Source organism: Bacillus rossius, chromosome 14 (assembly GCF_032445375.1).
Source record: "Bacillus rossius redtenbacheri isolate Brsri chromosome 14, Brsri_v3, whole genome shotgun sequence".
In the NCBI taxonomy this organism is placed as follows: Eukaryota; Metazoa; Arthropoda; class Insecta; order Phasmatodea; family Bacillidae; genus Bacillus; species Bacillus rossius.
This window is the reverse complement of record NC_086341.1, coordinates 32076253-32100698: the sequence shown is the minus strand read 5'-3', so window position 1 is coordinate 32100698 and position 24446 is coordinate 32076253. Positions and strand designations below refer to the sequence as shown.

Here is a 24446-nt window from a genome sequence, read left to right as displayed (position 1 = left end):
GGTCTTGGCTAGAGTTTTGTTCACCCCTCGATGACGATCAGAGGTACAATCATGGATTTATTTCAATACCTTAACCACTACACTCTTTGGAGGGAGTAGTTGCATGGTAACTACTTTTCCATTTGGAATCTCCCATCCTCTCATTAAAAACCCATTCATTATCCTCAAGGAAACCAACTGTGCCCAGTAAGCTTTCAAGCTTTTCGGTCACTGGAGATCTCATGCCATTTTGGACGTCCAGTACCATTCTCTAACCAGCTTATAATGGGTGCCAGGTCAGGATCTTGCCACTGCGCTGCTTTACGGATGGCATTATCCCTTTTATCTTCCCCGCTCGTTATCATTTTTAGACGAAAATCTTAGATTCCTTCATTCTTCTACAACTTATTGCAATGATTGCCACTACCTTAAAAGGTCTTCGGGAGAAGGCATCGACATTTCTGTAAATTCGACCTTTCTTGTGTTCTATCCAACAATCAGTCTGCTGCTATGTCGTTCGGCAAGTCAGGCAATCCTGTTGGATGTGTCATGATTCATTACAGACGAAGCACCAATGGCATCCTTCTAGTCTTCTAATTTGGTTACATGTCAGGCAGTCCCACTGGATGTGTGTTGGTTCATTACAGACGAAGCACAGCGGGCGTCCTCCTTCTCTTCTGTTCTGATTAACTGAGGTGCCTTTTAGCAGCTTCTTCAATGCCCTGAGAATATCTACTTCATTAGTGATGTTTATGGCATTTGCTCCATTGTAGGACTCTAGTCCATCTCTCCTTGTCCTGGTGCTTGTGTTTAATAAACATTGCATGCTGCCTCGATTTCCAGGGCAAGGACCAATGCCTCGCAGATCTTATTGTGTGGGATATGAAACAAAACGTTTGCTGAATCTCCACATCTTTGAATCAGTCTATAAATGCACTGATGGCTAGCTGCTGGCGGAACTCTGTTGGTGCTTCTGGGTAGGCGAGGTGCACGAGTCTTTAAATTTCTACTTAGATTTTTGAAGTGTTTCAGAAGATCGTTGTTGAAGTATCTTCGGGGCTGTTCTATACACCTCGCCCATTTTTCGGTCTCCATACCTCAGCTCATGGGCTTCTACTAATACTCCACAGTTTTCTGGTCTGAGTATGGTCTGTAGCAGCTCTAGAGGAGATCCATTTAGGGCCAAGACAAGTGTCGTAGCCTTTTCTTTTTCGCCCCAACCATTTACTTTTGCAGTTGCCTTGAACTGACTTCTGTACACTATTCACGAAAATTGACCATCGAAGGTGGGTCTTGAATTTTGAGTGGCCGATGGAAGTGCCCTTAACCTTAACATCCCCGGAGTTACTCTTCTAGTTTGCCGCAGCTGTAGCTTCCTTAATCATTCGACGGCAATCCTCGGTCCCAGCTTCTACATGTCATTCGGTTCCCTGTTCAAGTTGAATTAACTGTTATTCCTGTCGTTCTATTTGCTGCTCTTGTTGTGCAAGTTGCTGATCCAAACTCTGCTCTTTGCTTTCCAACTGGTTGCTGGTTTCATCGATCTTCTTCATTTCTTCTTAGTTCTTCTTGATGTCATCTATCTCGGTAGTCATAGCATTCTTCACTTCTTATTGGCATTTTTTTTTCATTCTTAATTTATTCTTGGCTATTATCAATTTTCTCTTCTGCATCTCTTCTTGGCCATTCTTCATTTCATTTTTTATTTCCTCTTGGTATTCTCGATTTTACTATCCATTAGTAAGATTCGATTATATGATCAACAACGCAAAATTATCTGCTTTAACTTATAATTTCACAACTCTGTATGGTCTGCAGAATAATAAAATAAGGATAATTTTATTATTTTGTTAGAATAATTTATTGATGCGTGTTCGCTATATAATTTAGGCTGATGGAATTAAATTCGGTCATAATAACTGCATGCACTTTTATCACACCTTGAAACACTTGCCATGAATAAAAAAAATTGTTGGTTGACGTTTAAAAATAACTTTGCCGCGGGGTATCAGCTAAAATCAAAACAGGGCAAGACACGGAAAACATGGTCATGTTTTCGCGACGAAGAAACTGTTTTAACACCATCACGTCATTTTTCATGGCGCATGAAAGTTTTTGGTTAAAAAAAAGTGAGAGACGCATAATTTGTTCGTGACCCCGGAACTGGAAGGGTGAGTAGTTAGGTTACAGCGATGGGGGAAGGTGTATGGTAGAGAATGCCCCTCGTTTCTGATCTTAGGTGAAAAGGGGTTTTGAAAAGTGAGGGGGGGGGGGGGGAGAAGAAAGGGAGACATGAAATGTTCCCCACCACCCTTTCCCCAACCACGCAGACCAGTGATGTATTGCCGTATCACGTGATTGTATCCCAGAGGGCACAGGTAGAGAGATACCGCATTACCCTCACTCACCCCTTTCCTATTCTTCTGTTACAATATACAGAGTGAGTCTACATTCAACCAACAAACTTCGACTTTAGGTTGAACACAAATATACGCCTTATGGTATAAAGTGCTTACCAAGAATTCTATGTACGTCTTTGAAGTAAGAGCTAAACATAATTTTTATTGTAAATAATAGAATAGGTATTCAGGATAGGACACTGGGCGGCTGGATTATATTCTACAATCACATTAAAACTTGTCGATTTTGTAAAATTATTTCATTGAAATAATTGGTGTTTATACCTTTATTTCCCACATATAACTGTAATTTGATATTGCTTTCAATTTCGTCAAACAGTTTTACGCCAGCGACAATATTCGCAATGGTTGTAGGACCTAATTCGATCAAACATAACCCAGAAATCTGAAATAATTTTTCTATTATTACAATAAAAATGTTGTTCAGCCCCAACTTCAAAGACGTAGACTATATTTGAAAAAAAAAATATATATATATATATATTTAGACCATATGTTGTAAAGACGTTTTCAACTTATTTTGTCGTGATGAACATGAAGCCGAAGTTTGTCGGTTGAATTCAGTCTCGTCCTGTATATATAAGGTCCCTCAATTCATACCCTGCAATCACCCTAGGGCGTTTCCCCTCTGACTTGCCGCCGCTGGCAGCAGATGCTCGCACCGGCTGTCCCGTGTCATTATCAGCTGCTTGAGGTGGCCGCCTGGCGCTTCGCCTAACCGCGGGTGATCTTCAGCATATACATATGGTTAAATACAGGGACTATTTTTTTCAGCTTACGTTTTGCAAAGAGCACCGTAATATACGCATTATATTACCACTAACATTACTGTGAATTTTTTTAATGAAATGAAAAAATAATACCATAAAACTTTTGAAACCATGTTTGCATCTTACAGTTTCCATTATCGTATTAGTCCCAGAAGCCGAGTGGTAAAAGTACTGAGTTGTTAATCTGAAGTTCGAGGATTCAAATCCGCCAACCTCCCACATAATTTTAACTTAATTAGATATTTTAAGGAACCACCATAAGAACTAACATAAAACTATTTTTACACTATAAGTATTCAATACCTAGAAAACTAATTTATATACGTATATGACTTTATGTAAGTTTTTCGTATATATATGACTATTCTTGACGGTATTACGCCTTGCAGGTGCTACTTACTAGTAAATTAGCAAAACACTGTGCAGGATTGCTGATAAAAATGATGAATGTTACCGTAGATTGTCAACGAGGTCCCCATCATAAGCAACGAGCAGCGGAAACGCCCGTACCTGCCCGAATTCTTTGCGGTTGGCAAACCACCACAAAACCACCACCAAAATTGTAGTCCCGTAAGAATGACATTGCATCAATCTCGCCATTTATATACTACTTGATATTATTTCTCTTTTCATTTTGGGTAGTCACCTGAAAAGTAAAACATAATGTTTTCAATCATTTTTCAACGCGTAAATATTACATTTTGAGTTGCTAGGAAACAAACGGCCCTTGATGAAATTATATTATATATTTTATTGCTTCTTTATTTTTTTTAATTCATTTAGAATTCATATAATGTAATGATATTTTATTTCATGAAAAAAATTATCAGTCAAATAAAAACATATATAATGGTTTTGAGAACATTAAAGAAATTTTTTGACTTTAATTGAGTATTTAAAAAGTTTTGAATAAAAATTTGTACGTAGAACTTTTCGTAAAACACTTTGCTAATGGGATATCATTCATATATCTCTCAAAATTTGGTTTTTTCAATCACATGAAAAACTCTTACTGTCCAGGCTAAAAAAAAACAACAATTTATTTGAGAACTATGAATTATGCTCTAACAGTAAAGTGTTTTACGGCAAAGGTCACACACTATTACACTAATGGCATGTTAACTTCATATTAAACTTGTATTCTTACTCATTCGCATACTTCCGCACTTGAATACTTGAACACATACATTATTATACGCTCTCATGCCTGTACACGTATATACTTCAACATGTGTGCACGTGTTTCTAATAGCTGTGTAACATACAAATTACCTATCTTTGTATCTATGAAATTTCGCTTCTAACGCGCGTGGCGACCGCGCAATATATTTTTTTAAATGTAACTTCTGAGCTCTTGGTGTACGGCATGTTGTGGGAGTAATTCCGTGAATGCGAAGGAAGTAAAGGAGAGGAAATATGTAACAAAGACGGCGCGAAATGCGCGAACATAATTTCTTAACAACAAAGAGAAACTTTATATTATTAAATGTTTAGTAAATTTTAAACTGACAAGTATTTTAATAAAAATTCCTTGTCGAAAGTCAGGTCAAAAACTGGGATTTAGTATTTATTTTTCACGTATTTTTCGCATTTATCGGAGCCGTTTAATTATGTTCAAAATTACTGTATGCTAATTAAATGATTTGATATTCAACGAAGCTGCTCCTGCAGTGAATTCTAACTGCAGGTGCGGAAAATACGTGTGATTAGCGTCCAGATATGTGGATGAAAACACAATTTGCGTATACTTATCACGTTCGGCATTATTTTTAGGAATTACACATTAAATTTCGGTTCCAAGTTTCGACTTATGAGTGAATTTGCAATATGAGAACACGTGAATTTTCTCGTTACTGAGGTTTGATGTTACACATAACTGGCGAGTACTGAAAGCCTAGCTCAGGTTTTTTTTTGTGCTTCTGCATCCTTGAGTTGGCGATAGGGAAAATGGAAATTTACCCTCCACTGGCTGCCGAAGACACCAGTACAAATTCCCGACAGCTGGAAGAAAAGTCGAGATGAAAAGGCTATGCTCCACCGCGCGCCGGCTTGGCCGACATATGGCACACATGGTCTGTGGAGAATTCTGAGTTTCATAGAACAGCTGCTAGGGCGTTGGCAACCCCCCCAGTTTTTGTAGAAGGATAGCGGAGGAAAGGGATAGGGAGGGAAAGATATCTCCACCGCTATCCAACTCATCTTGGGTGGCTGTAAGCTGTATTGAAAGCCAAAGGTCTTTGGAGCATTGAGGGTATGGGAGCCGATAGGGATCTGTTCATTTGGCGAGGGGAGAGATTCAGGAAATATACAAAAGGAGCATAAGTCGAGGGGGAAGCCAAAAGGGGAGGGGGATTTCAGTGTGCTACGTACCAATCTGAAGGCGATTTGTTTACAAATGTAGCGGCTGAACCTATAGTGGAGGTTAAATTGGAGACAAATTTCAACTCATATCATTACATTTGTATTATGAAGATTATTTTTGGACTTTAATAAATATGATATATTGACAGTAATATTTTATCTAATTTTCTTCCGAATAGCTTAACTACAGTCGTTAATCAAATAATACTAGAACAGCTGATACAAATACATATAAACAAACGTCCGACATATTTGTATGTCAATAAAGGGAAAAAAAGCTTCACTTCTGATGGCTAATGCTTCATCTGTATCCTTTCCTGATCTCTGGGCGAGGGAAGCGGGCTTTTTATATTATTTTTTAAGAACAAGGTGCGTGCCTGCGTGGCCACTATGTCCGTTAGAAGTTAAACTTCATAATTCAATTATATACGTTAACGATAGTCCAAAATATTCAATATTCCACTTGAAACAATAAAAATTGATAACAAACAACACAATGGAGTCTTACTGAACCTGAAAGGTTCATAATCATAAAAAAACATGGCAACGAAGACCTGCCAAGAGTCTTACAGTTTTGCCTGACTATCTATACTTAATTCGTTTTTCCACTCCCGAGCATTTAACTTTTTCCGAACGCTCTGATAAATTATAGCTTCGATTTACTTTACCAGCTGTTTAATAAGTTTCACTTCAAAAGCAGTTTCTCGGGCGCTGAACTCAGGAGTGGTCGTGCATTTTGTGTGTGTCACAATCGTGCCCGGCTTAGACGACGATAGTTCCTTGCACAAACATAGAACACTTTAAACAAAAAAAAACATTCTACGACTGTTGCATGTAGTGTGGTGTAAAATTATCTTCATAACTTTTAAATGACTTTTAATTGTTCACAATAAATACCAAATAAAAATATCAGAAATGTAATTTTAATTTTATTCTCTTCGTTAACTGAATAGTTACATGTTTTTACACGCTAAAACCGGCAGCAAACACTCATTTTCGTCGATCGTTACTCACTGTTCGGTGCCTTCCCGAAATAAAGTCCTTAACGACTCCGTCCTCTAAGTACGCATATACGCGGGGAAATAATTCCCGCTGGGCCAGCAGACCACCCGGGCCTACGCCGCACGTCTGGGGCCTACGTATTCTAGTTTAATATCCGAAATTTGGTGACAAAAAAAAATAATAAGGTTTATATTAAACTGCGGTTCGGCCCCGGCACCTAGACGTGAAATTGTCCATTCTTAACAGCTCATTACTATTAAATTTGTGATCCGCCTCCCTCGCACGACCACTCGGCACAGTACTGACGAAACTCAGCACAAAAATAAATACTTGGAGGAAAATTTCAGTAAGGTGGGGAATTCCCCGAATTACTGCCTTATGACTGGCTACAAAATTTATTCTTACAATTTAGTGATTCGCCTCTTTCAGGGCTTCCCGTTGCTCTGTCGCAATTCTTTGTCTTTCTCTTATACATTCCGTCTTTTTTGAATTAAACACAGAACACTGGGATTCCCCAGTCAGATGTTCCCACGGTCCGGGCTGTCTCTCTCTGTCTCTCTCTCTCTCTCTCTCTCTCTCTCTCTCTCTCTCTCTGTCACCAGATGCAATAAATTATCGTCTTTCGGCGCCGCTGTGTAGCCGCACATCTTCCTTTCACACAGTTCTTCACTGTTTTAAAATCAATATAAAAACTCATACATAAAACTATTATTATTATAAAAGAACATTTAAATGCAGTAAAATACTGAAATTCATACTTACAGAAATAAAAACCAAGTGAAAAACAATAAAAGTATAGTCAAAAGACTTTTTAAAATGAAATACTTAAAAATTAAAATTAATTACAAATAATGAAACATAAGTACTAACAACTATGTCACTACGACCTTGAAGCCATATAATCATTTGATCCCTTCTGAATGACAAACTACAATATTTATTCTTTTAACTAATTATTTTAAAAGCTGAGAAAGGCGGGGTCTTACAACGTTACAACTTCATCTTTTTATCCAGCTGATGCTCTGCGCCATGTTTGCGGGACTCAAAACATTGGAATCTGTGGAATCTGTAAAAATTACATTTTTTTATGGAAGTGGCTGTGTTTGACTACATGCAACTTGATTCATACTCATTAACGGACAGTGTCCGCCATCAGACTTTTTTTCATGCTTGACGGCCGTAAAAGTGTACAGTGTTCGTCTGTGCAGTCGTCGTTATGTTATCTAGAGTACCTGTTTATTTTTATTATTTGTGTTGAATAAAAACAAAGTGAGCTAGTTTTTCAGTACTCGACACTAATGTGTAACATCTTACCTCGGTAACGAGCAAATTCGTGATTTTTTATGTTGCAAATCTTAATATATATAAATCTCGTGTCACAATGTTTGTCCTCAATGGACTCCTAAACCACTTAACCGATTATAATAAAATTCGCACACCATGTGCAGTTCGATCCAACTTGAGAGATAGGATAGTTTAAATCTCAAATTATAGTCGCAATTTTAATTTATTGCTATTTATTTGTCTGTTATTATTTGACAGTCACAATTATCTGTTAACTCCAAATGATTCTAACAGATGTCGATACCTTTCGACTGGGTTGAGTAAGTAATCAATAGATGGCGCTGCTATGGTAAATCTACGAACGTGTCATATAAGCTACATTTTAACAGCATAATTACCACGTGTTGTTGACGCTATAAAATTAATTAAATTTATTTTGTAGTGAACGAAATACCGTATGATTCAATTATTTCCACTTTTTAAATTTTTTGTGTTAGCATGTTACTTAGACTAAAGTGTAAATTGAATTCATATTATAATGAAGATAATACAGTGAAATTAATCCTGTTTTTTACTTATTTGTGCTTCATTCATCAAAACTTTATAATTTAATTTGAATATATGTATGTAAGTATTATCACATAATTATAAAATTTAATTAAAATGTCAATGCAAAAATGATACACAATTTCCTACACTTTTTCAATAGTTGTACAAATATTTTTTTATTGTTTTTATTTAACCTCTATTAAAAAATATTTAGCACTTATTATTTCAATGTGCTATGATAACAAGTTTTTCAGATTTTTTTTCTTATATTTAAACGATTAAATTAGTATTTCAATTCTTATTGAAATTATTATTTAAACTCTATAATTTAAATATGTACATGTCAGTATTATCACATAATTATAAAAGTTAATTAGAATGATTTTCAATTTTTTTTTTTCAAATATTTAAACGATTAATTTATTATTTTCAGTCAAATGCCATGGAAAAAATCTAACCTCAACAACGTGAGCACCAGAGAGGCACGACGCAAACGTATTAAAAGAGCCCATCAGTTATATGTATGTAAGTATTATCACATAATTATAAAATTTAATTAAAATGTTAATGCAAAAATGATACACAATTTCCTACAAATTTCAATAGTTGTACAAATATTTTTTTTTATTGTTTTTATTTAACCTCTATTAAAAAATATTTAGCACTTATTATTTCAATGTGCTATGATAACAAGTTTTTCAGATTTTTTTCTTATATTTAAACGATTAAATTTGTATTTAAATTCTTATTGAAATTATTACTTAAACTCTATAATTTAAATATGTACATGTCAGTATTATCACATAATTATAAAAGTTAATTAGAATGATTTTCAATTTTTTTTCAAATATTTAAACGATTAATTTATTATTTTCAGTCAAATGCCATGGAAAAAATCTAACCTCAACAACGCGAGCACCAGAGAGGCACGACGCAAACGTATTAAAAGAGCCCATCAGTTGGCAGAACAAATTGAATCAAGAAATCCAGCTCAAAGAATCAGGACAGCAGAAGGTCATGCACAAGAATCTCAAGAACAGTGTAACGAACGTCTTCAAGAGAATATCATAAGAACAAGAGCAGCAGGAGAACGAGACATAGCCACAGTAGGAGCACAGTAACAATAATTTCAATTTATACATGTAAGTAATATCACATAGTTTTATAAAAGTTAATTAATATATCAATGAGAAAATGGCACAAAGCTCCCCACACTTTTTCAATAATTGTACAAAAAATTTTATATTATTTTTATTTAACCTCCATTGAAAATTATTTTGCACTTATTATTTCAATGTGCTATGATAAATTGTTTTTCAGTTCCTCTTTCTAATATTTAAACGTTTAAATTATTATTTTCAGTCAAATGCCACCGAAAAAATCTAACCTCAACAACGCGAGCAGCAAAGGGTCACGACGCAAACGTGTTGAAAGAGCTCAGCAATTACCAGAACAAATCGAAACAAGAAATGCAGCTCAAAGAATCAGGACTGCAGAAAGTCGTGCACAAGAATCTCAAGAACAGCGTGACGAACGTCTGCAACAGAATATTACGAGAACAAGAGCGGCACGAAAACGAAACATAGCTACAGTACGAGTACTAGATCGACAAAGGCAACGGATCAGCCGCTCATTAACACGTGCATCATTCGTTCGGCTTGCCTTTGAATATGCACCAGATATTAACTACTCAGCGCATTCAAAAATTGCTATCGGTGGAATGGATAAAGTATGTCAATATTGTCAGGCATTGAAATTTCGGAATGAAGCAGCCGGCATGTGCTGCGCATCAGGAAAAGTTGTGCTGTCACCTCTACCCGCTCCGCCGGAGCCTTTATTATCCCTTCTTACTGGCAATTCAGATGATTCCAAATTATTTTTGCGTAAGATACGCAAATTTAATACTTGCTTCCAAATGACGTCATTTGGGGCAACTAAAATTTGCGATCGTGCATCCGATGGACGTAATTTTGAAACGACATTCAAAATTCAAGGCCAGGTGTACCATAAAATCGGATCACTGATGCCAATGCCTGATAACAATCCGAAATTTCTTCAAATTTATTTTATGGGCGATTGTGAAGAGCGCGTGACGACTCGGTGCCTGTATAATTTTATTGAACAAGCAGAGGAAAGAGCAACTGTTATATTATTAGAAAATTTTTTAGAAGATCACAATCAACTAATTCAATTGATCAAAAGAGTTTCGCCACGACTGCAAAATGACAATTATCAAATCGTCATAAAAGCCGACAAAGTACCATTAGGTAAACATGCTGGTAGATTCAACGCTCCAACTGTTGATGAGGTTGCTGTTATCATGGTTGGTGATCCAGTTGACAAAAGATCTATAAAAATTACACGGCGAGACAACACTGTCAGTACGATTTCGGATCTACACCGTTCATATGACGCACTACAATATCCATTGATATTTTGGCAAGGACAAGATGAATATCACCTTAATATCAAACAGTATGATCCAAATACCGGTAAGTTTGACAATTATCTATTTACTTTCTTACTGTATGTATAGATTTTAATTTCGTATTGCATTTTATTTTTTATTTTTTTAGGTGATTACAGAAATAATAAAGTTAGCTCAATGAACTACTACGCACACCGAATAATGGTTAGACAACATCAAGACAATTATATCCTTCGATATCGTCAGCTGTTCCATCAATACATTGTTGATATGTATGCTAAGGTCGAAAGTGAACGCTTGCGATTCCTTCGATTCAACCAGGCAAAACTACGATCGGAAGAATATGTTCACTTACGAGATGCTGTTGCTGGAAACATCGATGGAAATTTAAATCCCAATGACATCGGTAATGCTTTCATTTTACCTTCAAGCTACATCGGCAGTCCACGGAACATGCAGGAATACATACAAGATGCGATGACTTATGTACGTCATTACGGCCGACCGGATTTATTTATTACATTCACATGTAATCCGAATTGGGAAGAGATACAAACTTTACTATTGCCAGGACAACAAGCCATTCATCGTCATGATTTAACTGCACGTGTGTTTAAACAAAAATTGAAATCCTTAATTGATTTTATTGTTAAATATTCAATTTTTTGTATCACACGTTGTTGGCTGTATACGATAGAGTGGCAAAAGCGAGGTTTGCCTCATGCCCACATTTTGGTTTGGCTTAAAGATAGAATCCGTCCTGAAGAAATCGATCAAATAATTTCAGCCGAAATTCCAGACCCATTAATTGATCAAGAATTATTTGATATTGTCACCAAACACATGATCCATGGGCCATGCGGTGCTTTCAACATGACGTCACCGTGCATGGAAAATGGAAAATGTAAAAAAAACTTCCCAAAGCCGCATACGAATGACACGATCACGGATATTGATGGTTATCCAATGTATCGCCGCAGAAGTACTGAGAATGGTGGCCACACATTTACAATGCGACTGCCGAACTTTCCAAATCAAGTTGAGTTTGATAATCAGTGGGTGGTACCATACTCACCACTACTTTCAAAAACTTACAAAGCTCATATCAATGTTGAGCTTTGCAGTTCTGTTAAATCAATTAAGTATATTTGTAAATATGTAAACAAAGGCAGTGATTTGGCCATATTTGAAGTACAAAACATAAATAAAAATGACGAAATAGCACGATACCAAATGGGCAGATACATTAGCAGCAATGAAGCTATTTGGCATATTCTCAGCTTTCCCATCCACGAAAGAGATCCTGCTGTCCAACATCTGGCAATACATCTTGAAAACGGTCAACGTGTATACTTCACTGAAGAAAATGTTCTCCAAAGAGCGTTCGAAGCTCCGAAAACGACTCTAACTGAATTTTTTACATTGTGTCAAAAACCTGATGTTTTTGGCCAATTCGCGAAGACATTGGTGTATGGTGATGTTCCACGTTATTTCACATGGAACAAATCCAGTAAAAAATGGGAGCCACGGAAACAAGGAAAACCACATCCTTCCATTACAGGCATATTCAAAGCTAACACATTGGGGAGACTTTACACGGTACATCCAAAGCAACGTGAGTGCTTCTATTTACGTTTGTTATTGGTGAATGTTCCCGGACCAACGTCTTTTGAATTTTTACGAACAGTTAATGGTCGAGTATTCAATACATACCAGGATGCATGTCGTGAACTGCAATTGCTAGAAGACGATAACCATTGGGACTTAACGCTTGCTGATGCTGCGTTGACATCAACACCGAATAACATTCGTCAGTTGTTTGCAATTATTTTGACGACATGTTATCCCTCGCAAGCACAAACTTTGTGGGAAAAATATAAAAATTGTATGACAGAAGACATCTTGCACCGAATTAGACAAACAAATCAATGCCAAAACATAGATTATACACCAGAGATGTACAATGAAGCATTGGTCTTGATCGAGGATTTATGTGTTCTTATTTAAAATTTACCACTTAATCATTATGGTATGCCATCACCTAATCGTCCAGCCACCGACTTAGTCAATACCGATTTACAACGAGAAAATCAATATGAACATGGAAGTTTAGCAACAATTATCATGAACAGTGAACCATTACTGACAGCAGAACAAAAAATTATTTATGATCGGATTATGCTGGCTGTTGCTGCTGAACAAGGCGGTTTTTTTTCTTGGATGCACCCGGTGGAACCGGTAAGACATTTTTAATATCGTTGATTCTTGCCAAAATACGGTCGCAACAAAAAATCGCATTAGCAGTAGCATCGTCAGGCATTGCGGCTACTTTACTGGATGGTGGGCGAACAGCACATTCAACATTCAAGCTGCCATTGGACGTTCATAATAAACCAGATGCAATGTGTAACATCAAAAAGAATAGTGGAATAGCTGCAGTGTTGCGGAAGAGTTCTATAATAATTTGGGATGAGTGCACAATGGCACACAAATATTCACTTGAAGCATTAAACAGAACTATGCAAGATTTAAACAGCAATAATAAACTTTTCGGTGGTGCTATCTTACTTTTGTCTGGTGACTTCCGGCAGACCTTACCGGTTATACCTCGCTCTACTTTCGCGGATGAGATTAATGCATGTTTGAAACAATCATTCTTATGGCGAAGTGTTGAAACACTTCGATTGACCATAAATATGCGAGTACAATTGCAAAATGATCCATCAGCACAAATATTTTCCGAACAACTACTAGATATTGGGAACGGTAAAATAGAACTGCAACCAAATACGCAATGCATTAAACTACCAGACAATTTTTGCACTGTTGTTCAGGATAAAAATGAATTGATTCAGAGTATTTTCCCGGATATACAGAATAATTATTTGAATCATGAATGGCTTAGTCAACGGGCGATTTTGGCAGCCAAAAACGTTGATGTTGACGAAATTAACTTCCAGATACAACAGTTGTTACCAGGCGATCTGATGTCTTTTAAATCAATCGATACTGTTGTTGATGAAAATGAAAGTGTAAATTTTCCGATTGAATTTTTAAATTCATTAGATATCCCTGGAATGCCACAAAATAATCTTCGATTAAAGATTGGTTCCCCTATTATTCTCCTCCGTAATTTGAATCCACCTCAATTATGTAACGGTACGCGTTTGGTCATCAAAAAGATCACCGGAAACATTCTTGAAGCAACCATTTTGGCTGGGAAGTTTAAAGGAAAAGTGGTCCTGCTGTCACGTATTCCGATGATACCATCAGATTCTACCATACCCTTCAAAAGGCTACAGTTTCCAATTCGTTTAGCTTTCGCCATGTCTATAAATAAATCTCAAGGTCAAACAATGTCCATTTGTGGTTTAGATTTGGAAAATCCATGTTTTTCTCATGGGCAACTATATGTTGCGTGTTCACGTGTTGGGAAACCGTCGAATCTATTTGTGTTAGCTAAAGACAGGTTAACCAAAAACATTGTGCACCGATTGGTGTTAAATTAAATTGAAATTGAAAGTATTTATAATTCAAAAAATTAGATATTAATGTTTAAAAGTTTAAGACTGTCTGCCTTGCCTACCTCATTCATGAGTTTAAGCGTCACATGTTATTTACTGTATTATGCTGTAATATACTTATATTTGGTATAAAATTAAATGGAAATATTAAATCTGATAAATTTTTATTTTGTACCTATTGATTTCTGCTTAATATCAAGTGTAAGAACATTTTAATTAATTGTGTTCAACGTACTTCCCCTTCAAATCTCAATCCAGTGAATTTGTATACCAACATCAACATTTTCGTCTTTGTTCCTAAATAATTTCATTGTACTAAAGGGTTATAGTAGTAGAAAGTCAAATAAGGAGATCACCATATTACACATTCTCTTATTGTTCCTCTTAGATTGTTTACTATAATGTAATATAACAAAAACTTTAGCCACAGCAACGCGTGGCCGGGTCAGCTAGTACATTTATAAAACGAAACTCGGACAAAAACTTAAAGGTAGAATTTTTTAAAATATTGCCGAGCGTGACCAATGTACGCAAATTGTGTTTTCAACTACATTCTCGGATGCAAATCACACATAGTTTCCGCACCCGCAGCTAGAATTCGTCGCCGGAACAGCTACGTCGACTAGCGCATCATTTCATTTGCATATCGATATTTTAAACTATATGATGAAACAGCATGAAAAAAAACTTAAAAATACACTAAACCCCTTTGGACCTGATTTTCGAAAAGGAATTTAATTAGAATACTGCCCATTTTTGTGAAATTTGGTTCGCACCATTCACCATAGATGAGCACCGTGCTTTTTACACTTTTCTCATTCACAAAATTACTCCCACCAAATGCCATACACCGAGAGCTAAGATGTCACACATAAAGAACTCAAAATGGCGTATGAAACCCAACCTTAAGGGGCCCGCATCGTCAGGGGTGTATGTGTGTTAGTGAGGCGGAATGATAAGCGCGACGCTCGCTAGTGCTTCTAGCGCGGTGTCGCCTCTAAGCGCAAGGCTCTGAACTGGTGCGTAGTCTTCTAGTCGTCACATGATAACTGTGAAATTTGAGCGGTGACATTATATTGCGGAGAAATGAAGATAAAGGTGTAATGCAAGTCCCTTAAGTGTTTTCAAGAATCTGTACCGGTTGTTTTACGCCTAAAAATTACTCTGAAAACATGCGTTTTAGCCATTTAACCTCTCCTAAAAATACAGTTTAAAAACCTAATCCAAAATCAAAGTACTTTGCGGCCCTCAGCGGACTCTTAAATGCTTTCCGTAAGCAGACCCCACTCGGATATGTTGAGTAGTTTTGAAGTCGCGTTGTTTTACCCGAAGCTCTGCGCCCCGTGTGTGTGCCCGGGTAGGCTCCACGGCTGAAACAAGAGCCCGAACACGTGGTGATGTGGCAAGCGCCAGGGACGATGTGGGCCACGGACGACGGAAGCGCAAGACCTCGTGATGGAAGAACGTCCTGCGGCGATAAGGTCGAGAGTGCAGTGCTGTGTAACGCGGCAGGAGGTGCGTTCCGCGAAAAAAAAAAAAAAAAAAAACACAAGCACGAGCGAGCGATTACTCTCTATCGCGACCTCGCGCCTTCTTCGCACCCGGCATTCTGCTGCCGAAGTAAAATCGCGTGACGATTCAGCGGGCAGCAGTCAGTCGTACTAAAGTCATTTCACCGAAATCGCAGTCTTGTACCTGTCGACCAACTGACTTTCGGTCAAGTGCTTGTCAGCAAGGGCGCAGACAGGCAGGAGCCGGGAGCGGCCATTAATTCCTCTAAATAACGAATAATGAACAATTAAGTATAGAGTAAGTAGCATCCTCTTTGAACCCGTATTAGATCACAATCGTAAGCAGTAGGTATTACCTAGTGTAGGAATCTACCGTTCGTTAGTGTCACGTTTTATAAAAAAAAATCGCGTTTTTAAAGAAAGCACTTTTAGATAATAAGATAGCCAAAAATGCGTTTTAAAGTATCATCTTGTGAATTCCTTTCACCCGATTAGTCGCTTTTCTGTGAATTTGTAAGGGGGGAAGGGAACATTCCATACCATTCCTTCCAGATGCCCCAAAATAATACTTACCTCACGAAAGACAGCTGATATAACTAATCGGGGGCTTCTCTTCCCCGCCGTAGGTTACAAAATTGAGACCCAAAAAATGCAGGAGAAATATCAGATTAAATTTACAGAAAATGAAATACATAATCTACTTAGTGAGTGAGACTGAGCCCTAAAAAGAATTGCACAGCAAAATGGAATCCGACGACAGAGTATAAGCGAGCTGTTTGGTTTTATTTTATTTTTTTATTATTTGTCAGCGGGAATGATAAATATTTTAGGACTTTGGGGGGGGGGGGGGAACGACCTAATTAATTTCCCCCTCCCCCTCCTCAAAGCGTACACTTCTGGGAACATACATTAATGATGTAGACCAATTTTTGTCTTTTGCTCATGTTTATGTCATTATTAGTTTACTATTGCCACTAGTACCACAGATCACAAATTTTAAGAATTAATGTAACCTATTAAAATATTTCGTAAGTACGACCAGTGATTCATTGTATAATTGTCGAAAATATCTACATACTGATTAGAAACCCGGCCTTACAACGTAAGATTAAAATACTACAAAAATCCTATTGGAATTCGGCAAAAAATCTGTTTCATTTAATTTATATTCCTGTCTGGATGCACGAGATGTAATAGTTATTGTCTGTTCACCAAGGCAACACCAAACGTGCGGCTACTGTACTTGTGGTCACAATTTACCAGTCACAAATTAAAATAATTGATTTTAATAAAATCGTCTTACATCAAAAAATTATTATTTATCATTTAACACAAGTTTTCTGTTTTACTCGTCACAGTTTTACCTCTTCTCTCTGTCTGCCTACCAATAACGGCCCTCCCCTAACTCGGTTGAGTTTCTTTCCCCTCGGTTACGGTCTTGCTCTTGCAGTAATTTCACTTACACTTCACATTATGTACTTCATAAAAAGATCTTATGATTAATTTTTTCACATAAATCACTCAATATCAAAATTGGAAATGTAGTTACTGCTCCTTGAAATAATATAAATAATCATCAAATATACTCTTTATGAAATAAGGGTTTTAACGCTTAAAATAATGTTAGCCCTACAAATTGTTGTTGTTGAATGCTAAAGATCACACACTGAAGACAGAAGACTTCATAACCCGAAATATCCGGTTGGTTAGTACAGTATCGCTGTGAAATCATTGCCCTCTCGAAACATTTTAAAAGCCATTTTATGTTCATAAACCATATCGACAGTTTAAACTCACAAGTACTTCTTAAATTAATAAATTTTGTCATCCATTCGACATCAGTTCTGAGAGCAGTCAGATCAATCATAGATGCAACAATCAAAAAGAGCTTTTGTAGCTTCTCAAAAACTTACAAACCTATGAAACAAAAAAAATTGCTTATATTATTATTACAAGAAGGTGAAAATTCATTCTACTAATATTAACGACGCGAAAGTTTGGATGTTTGTTGCTTAATCACGCAAAAACGGCTGAACCGATTTGAATGAAATTCGGCACACAGATATTTTATCGCCTGCATTAACACACATGCCACATGTTAATATTGTTACGAACGTAAGCAGTGCCGCGGTACGCGCGGCTTTGGAGCTGGCTGGCGACCCCGCACGGCCACTGACGTCACGTGGCCGCCGCAACATGAGACATGCCGCACACGCCTGGTGGATTACAAGAGTCGTCGCTTACCCCCCTCCCTGTCCACGCGCGGCGCTCTGTCTCGGCGCCGTTAACCTGACACCTGGCAGCTGTGGGGCGTTCCGCGGTTCGCCACGCGAGCTGCCAACGCCTGTCTTGATAATTCTGGCGTCGGGTCGGCGCGGAATGACGCAACTGGCCCTAACCGCACTCGTGAATTCTAGAAGCGGCGCCTGGGCCTATATAAGCCCAGGACTCCGGCCTTGGAGCTTTTCCCGCGGGCGATAGTGTCGCGGTGCGGCGGAGTTCCTCGGCGAGAGAGTTATTCCGGGGTGGGAGTGTCTCGGCGATAGTGCTGCGGGTGCGGCGAGAATCCCGAGTGAAGTTCCGAGCGAAGCACTGAGCGGATCCTCGGCGAAGGGTAGTGCGACGGCGGCGTCGGAGTGCGGTGACGGAGTCCCGCAACGGAGGTCCACGAGGGGTGCTGCGGCGAGAGTTGCGCCAGAGGTGCGGCCCAGCGAGGTGTCTGGCGTGTAAAAACCGAGTGACTAGGGAATAAACATTTTTTAAGTGTAATTGATTATTAGGCATTTGTAGAAAATTATTTTTTTAGTTATTTAAATATTGGCAATAAAATAAACTGTGTTCTAAAACCTTTAAAAGGACTATCCTTTACGAACCCAGTAGTTTTTTTTTCCCCACGACGATTATTATTTCATTTTAATAATCGGTAACAATATAATATTCCATCCCTTATGGAGTAAAAAAATTGATAAATACATTTTTATAACAGAAAAATATCATAGGTCATAAACATATAGGTAGATAGCGTGTGTCATTTCTTTATGCCTGCCACACCATAATATAGTTATGTCTGGCAGCTTCGTATTATTCTCCTTGGTGCGAACCCGTCCGCTTGGTGAATCTCGCAGTGGCTAGAAAAATAAAGACACTAAAAAAGGTTTAGATCTTAACTTCTTAATAGATAGCGATGCCTTGAATTTTAAACGCGCTATCGTTTGATGAGTTTGTCACGTATTGCGTATGTTTGTTACATCTTCACGTTGTATTAACAAATGGGCTACTTACTTACTATACTTAAACTAATATTATAAATGTGAAAGTTTGTATGTTCGGATATTTATTACTCAATCACATATAAACGGCTGAACGGATTTGAATGAAATCTGAACACAGATACTTAATTACTTAGGGTATGTTGCTACGTTTATTAGAATTTGTTTTTCGGGTTTTGTTGTTAGTGTTTGTGTTCACTAGTGAATTTTTATTTACTTTTCTTTTGTTTCTTTTATTTAATTTGGTTTGTTTCTTTTTTTTCCTTTGTGACAATTCTAATCCAGAAAGTAATCATGTCTTTTAACTAAATTTGTCAAACAAAATATTAATCCTTCAGCAATTCGAATTTTGTTGTTTGTGTTGTGATCAGTTTTTTTTCTTTTTAGTGAAATGTTAGCACTTTTACTCGATATGATTTTAAACGGTGTAAAGTGGATTATCCTTCATTACCGAGAAAGCTTGAGTAGTCGAACCAACGACCCAGCGCCAACAGGACGGGCTAAATACGGGTGGCGGTGATGGTGGTGGTGATCTTCACGCCGGTCACTTTCTACCCCGGAGGCCACGAGAGGGAGGAACAGAAGGCACGAGGAAGAAGTAGTTATCTGAGAATACTTTGCCAACAAGACGGACCGGTTGGAATGAAACCGAAGCGCGAGCTTGGACGTCAGTTCGCTTGACTGTCTCGCTTTCCAGTCCCGAGGCGGGTAGTGTTTGCCCAAGGGACTTCGCGTCGGACTAACTCTCGTCGTGCATAGGGCAACTATTGCATTTGAACGAATATTATAAATGCAAATGTGTTATTGGATGATTATCCTTTCACGCAGCAACGGAGCAACGTATCGACATTATATTTTGCATAAAGATAGTTTATGGGCTGAAGAGTGACATAGACTACGTAGCTGTGAAATTCCATCCATACGGGAGTGAAAAAGGAGAAAAATCAATTTTATAATAGAAAATCATAGAAGGTGGGTAATTGACCCACCAACAGTTAGTTTGTGTCATTTCTATATATCCGCCACACCGTCCATATGGTAAGGTCTGGCAAATTCATAACCTTCTCCTAGGCCAAACCCATCCGCTTAGTGAAGCTCGCGGCTGCAAACGAAATAAAGGCGTTATTAACAGTTTAGTTTGTAACTTCGTCAATATATACCGTTTCCATGAATTTGTAATAACGCGATATCATTTATTGCGTCCTTTACTTCTTGCCTAGAGGTTTACCTATCTTCCCACAAAATGAAGCTGAAGATTGGCGTCCCGGTTTTGCTGAGATAGTGCAATAAATGGAACTAAAATAAAATAAAAATTCAGTTTTTTAAGTGTATTTCCTACATTCTTGAAACTCGGTAGTGATGTTCCATATATTACGATGTGTTTAGCCCGGGAAAATTCGGGTAATTCAGCTAGTAACATTATACTGCGGAGAAATGCAGATAAAGGTGTAATGCAAGTTCCTTTGGGTGCTTTCAAGATTCTGTCATGGGTGTTTCAACCCTAACTATTATTTCGAAAACACGCGTTTTTCCTATTTTCACTCTTATAAAAATACAGTTAAAGGGCACCGCCTGATCGGGCGCACATACGATGTGTAGAGCTTCAGAATAAAACCACGCGATTTCAAAACTGCTCAAGATATCGTCTGTATACGATAAACATTTAAGAATGCGCTGAGGTTTGATGGGTAAATGCTTAAATTCTTAAATGCTTTTCGCAAACCACTCGGGTATTTTGAACGGTTTAAAATCACAAGTTTTTGTCTGAATTTGTACTCAGGTAGGCCAGGCCATTAAGACACGTTCCACACGGAAAGGAGTATCTTCAATGGCATGAGATGCAGACACGGATCAGTACAGATTAGATCGGCGAAGCCCAGCTCTTCATTCTACGTTACTCCATGCGACCAATAGATACCAAGTATTTGGATGAGGTTGTAGCTATGTTTGTTTACCTTTTTAATAGGTTAATAATATTTTGTGTCCTATAGTTGTTTACTGATTTATTTTCTTACAGATGGAAAATCCGTATGTGTTTTGTTCTAGTAACACAATTTTTTAAAAATAAAATTAATTTTGTAAGCATGAAATTAAATCTCATTGGTTAGTATTTGTAACGTTCCCATGCATTTTGGAAGTAGCAGACGATAGGTAAACGTAAATATCTGCGGGTCCGTGATTCGTTACGGTTTTTTCGTTTGTGTGTCATTGTGGAACCAGCCTAAGGGAACTCTATTAATACTACTAATAAACAATTTCTTAATACGGGGTATGCCTTAACAAAAGCAATTTTTCAAAATTAAAATGAAAAAAAAAAATTGTAACCGACGTGGCTAGTTTTGAAACACATGTTCAGATTCCCCCCCTTTCCAAATACCTAATATGTATAAACTAAAAACGTACTATCTTTATCTCTTGTAGATAAATTATATTTTCTTAAATTGCGGGGCATAAGTTTAATGAGTGTCAGGAAACGTCAATACAAGCAACTTTTCTAAACATGAACATATGTCCGGAAATAAAACCCTGCAAAAATTCAGGCGCGATATGTGGCTCGCAAATTTAAAATTCCCGCGCATAGGGAATCACTCAAATCGCAGAGAGGACGCGCGGTCGCAACGATGAAACGTCCAAACCATCCGCTGAAAGCAGGCAAAGAGCGGGGATCAGACTTGTGGAATTAGTCAGACGCATTAGTTACCAGGAGCTTAGTGTACACTACAAAGGATGGGTTGCTTGTAGTACGATTACGGGTTTGGCTTTGGACGATTAGCGCGGTTTTGGCGATTTAGTATGTAGCTAAGTACAGTACTGCAATTACAGAAATGGCATGACAGACATTACTTTAGTACAGATTTGGTCTTTCCTTCACCCGAGATATAATAATTAACCCTCCCACCCAAACTAAAAACCAACCTACACCCACACACACACCAACACAAACACACACGAACACACACACTAACACACACACAGAAATAAACGTATCAGTCATAACGGGTTTTGCATCCATGAACACTGGCTGTACTATTTTAAGTTAAATTTTTATGAAACACTTTGTAAACACCAGTGTACATACTGTAACATAGTGTTTAAGTCACAATGGAATCACAAAATATTAAAAAAAATCATTATAAAGCGTGTGGCCGGCAGGGCCACATTTTTACTTGTAATTTATTTTTGTGCTGGTCTCTAGTTTTATATGGTTTTTTATTTCACGTATTTTTACGCCTTTTTTAATTAATGTTAATTTATCTGTAAATTTTTTTTAATTATATTTGTTTCTGTTAATTAGTTATACGCCGTTTGGTAGCTATCGATTATGAGTTTAAGAACATCGATTGTGTTTCACGTAAATACCACTTGGCGAGCGCCCGGCGGTTGGCTGATGACGTGAGACATTCGGCTTGCCGGGAAGAAAAAATCAGCTGGGGTCGCGAGAGTGGGTGCCGAGCGACCATCGAGGACAGAGCCATGTGACGGCGCGGACTGGTGTGCCGGACGGCAACGGGCGGCGAAGAGTATGGGGGTGGAGGCTCCACGCTGGGTGACAGGGCAATGGTTTGCCCTGTGATATTGAACTTATCAAGGTAAAGAGAGGCCGCAATTTTGATTTTTACCCTCGTGGTGCTGCACTGGTTTTTGGCAAACCTAGTGAACTGTGTATTTTCCCATACTAAATTTTATTTGGACGGAACTTTTATTAGCCAGTTTGGTGAAGAGGCCCATTTGTTTCACACGTTGTTCCAGTGTGGGATTTTTTAAAAAGGTCGCCCGTTTGCCTGTAGTTGTAATAAAAGTATAAGTTTGGAAGAAACGAACATTTTGCAATTTGTTTTTGAGACTTTGTCTTCGGAATTTGCATACTTAAAGTTGCATTTAGCTAATATATCAGCTTGTGCAGTATTATTAAATGCATGCGATCGGTATTGGACTACATGCGCAGCCTGATGTTGGTTGGTGCGGCCATTCTACGTTTTTATGAAATCATTGGCAAGTTAATAAAGAAGTAAGACTTTGTTTGAAGTATATGATAAAAACTTCTGTGGTAACATAGTTATGTTACGTGAAGAGTTTTTGCTACATTTCCCTTAAAAAAATAAGAAAATTTTTTTTTGGTCATCGTTCACGCCTTTGTGAATTCGTACCTATGGCCCGGCGTGGCATTAGACTCTGGAGTTGGTGAGGAAGGTCAGGAAGCCAGCGCACGCCTAGGATATTAACTTTGTTTTTTTGGCAAGTCTTTAGCAACGAACATCTGAAGAAAGACTAAACCGTTGATTGAGAGTTTAAGAACTTTATGTAAATAAATTTTTGTACTTCAGTTTTATTATTGTAGAATTTTTTATATATTTGTATTGATTGTCTTGTTTGATTTTTGGTATTAGGGCAGTCAGTAAATTTTGATATTTTATAGTGGCCACGCCTCACGCCCTTATATATTTTTATACTTGTTATCAGTATTTATATTTTTACGATTTTTTAAAGGTTATTGTTAGTATCGCAAATGGGGATAAGATGCTGCCATTATTAACGTCAGCTTTTGTAACTAAGCTTGTATGGTTATGTATAGTAAAAATTATTTTTGCAAATTTCTATTTTTTAATAACATACGTCCAAAGTCTTGCCTCTTGTTTGTTTAATGGTTACTCTGCTATTATATCCTTTGAATTTTTTGGCCTGACCCCTGGGCAGTGGTGTGGGGAATTTATATTGTTTAGCTTTTTATGCCTGGTTTTAATATTTATTTTTTCCCTTCGCGCCCAGAGTGAGTCGGGGACGCAACCCCTCTTCCATTTAAGGAGGAAGAAGGGTTACAAGCGCATTAATTGTGTTACCCAGTCTGTATTCAAGCCTGCCACCCACAAAGTCACTAGAAACTAAGTAGCTCAGAGCTGAATTGAAAATATGGTTATTGGTAATGAGTAATATAAAAATATATGTAGATATTGCATACTTATTTTTTTATATACGCCTTATATTGCGCACATTTTGAACCCCTCTCCCATCACAAAAAAAAATCACAACCAACGAGATACATCACTTCATACAGTCGTGGATACCAAATTAATTTTTTTTGAGGGGGGGGGGGGGGGTTAAAAGGGGGAAGGGGGTAATATGAGCAAGTCTTTCAGTTCTTGCCAGTGATGTATAACATCTAACCTCGGTAACGAGAAAATTCATTTTCTCATGTTACAAATACACATAGAATATGTAACTGTAACATGAGCAACTTCACTTGTTGACAAAAACTACACGCAGTTTCTGCACACACCGCTAGAATTCGTTGACGGAACAGCTACGTCGACTATTGAATAATTTGATTAGCATCTCAAAATTTTAAACTAT

The 24446-nt window shown here is 37.7% G+C and overlaps 1 protein-coding gene across 1 annotated transcript in view; it reads right to left on the bottom strand.

The window, feature by feature from the left end:
- LOC134538761 (leucine-rich repeat-containing protein 24-like) overlaps positions 1-24446 on the bottom strand; it is a 182483-nt gene that overhangs the window by 142980 nt on the left and 15057 nt on the right. The window lies entirely within an intron of this gene.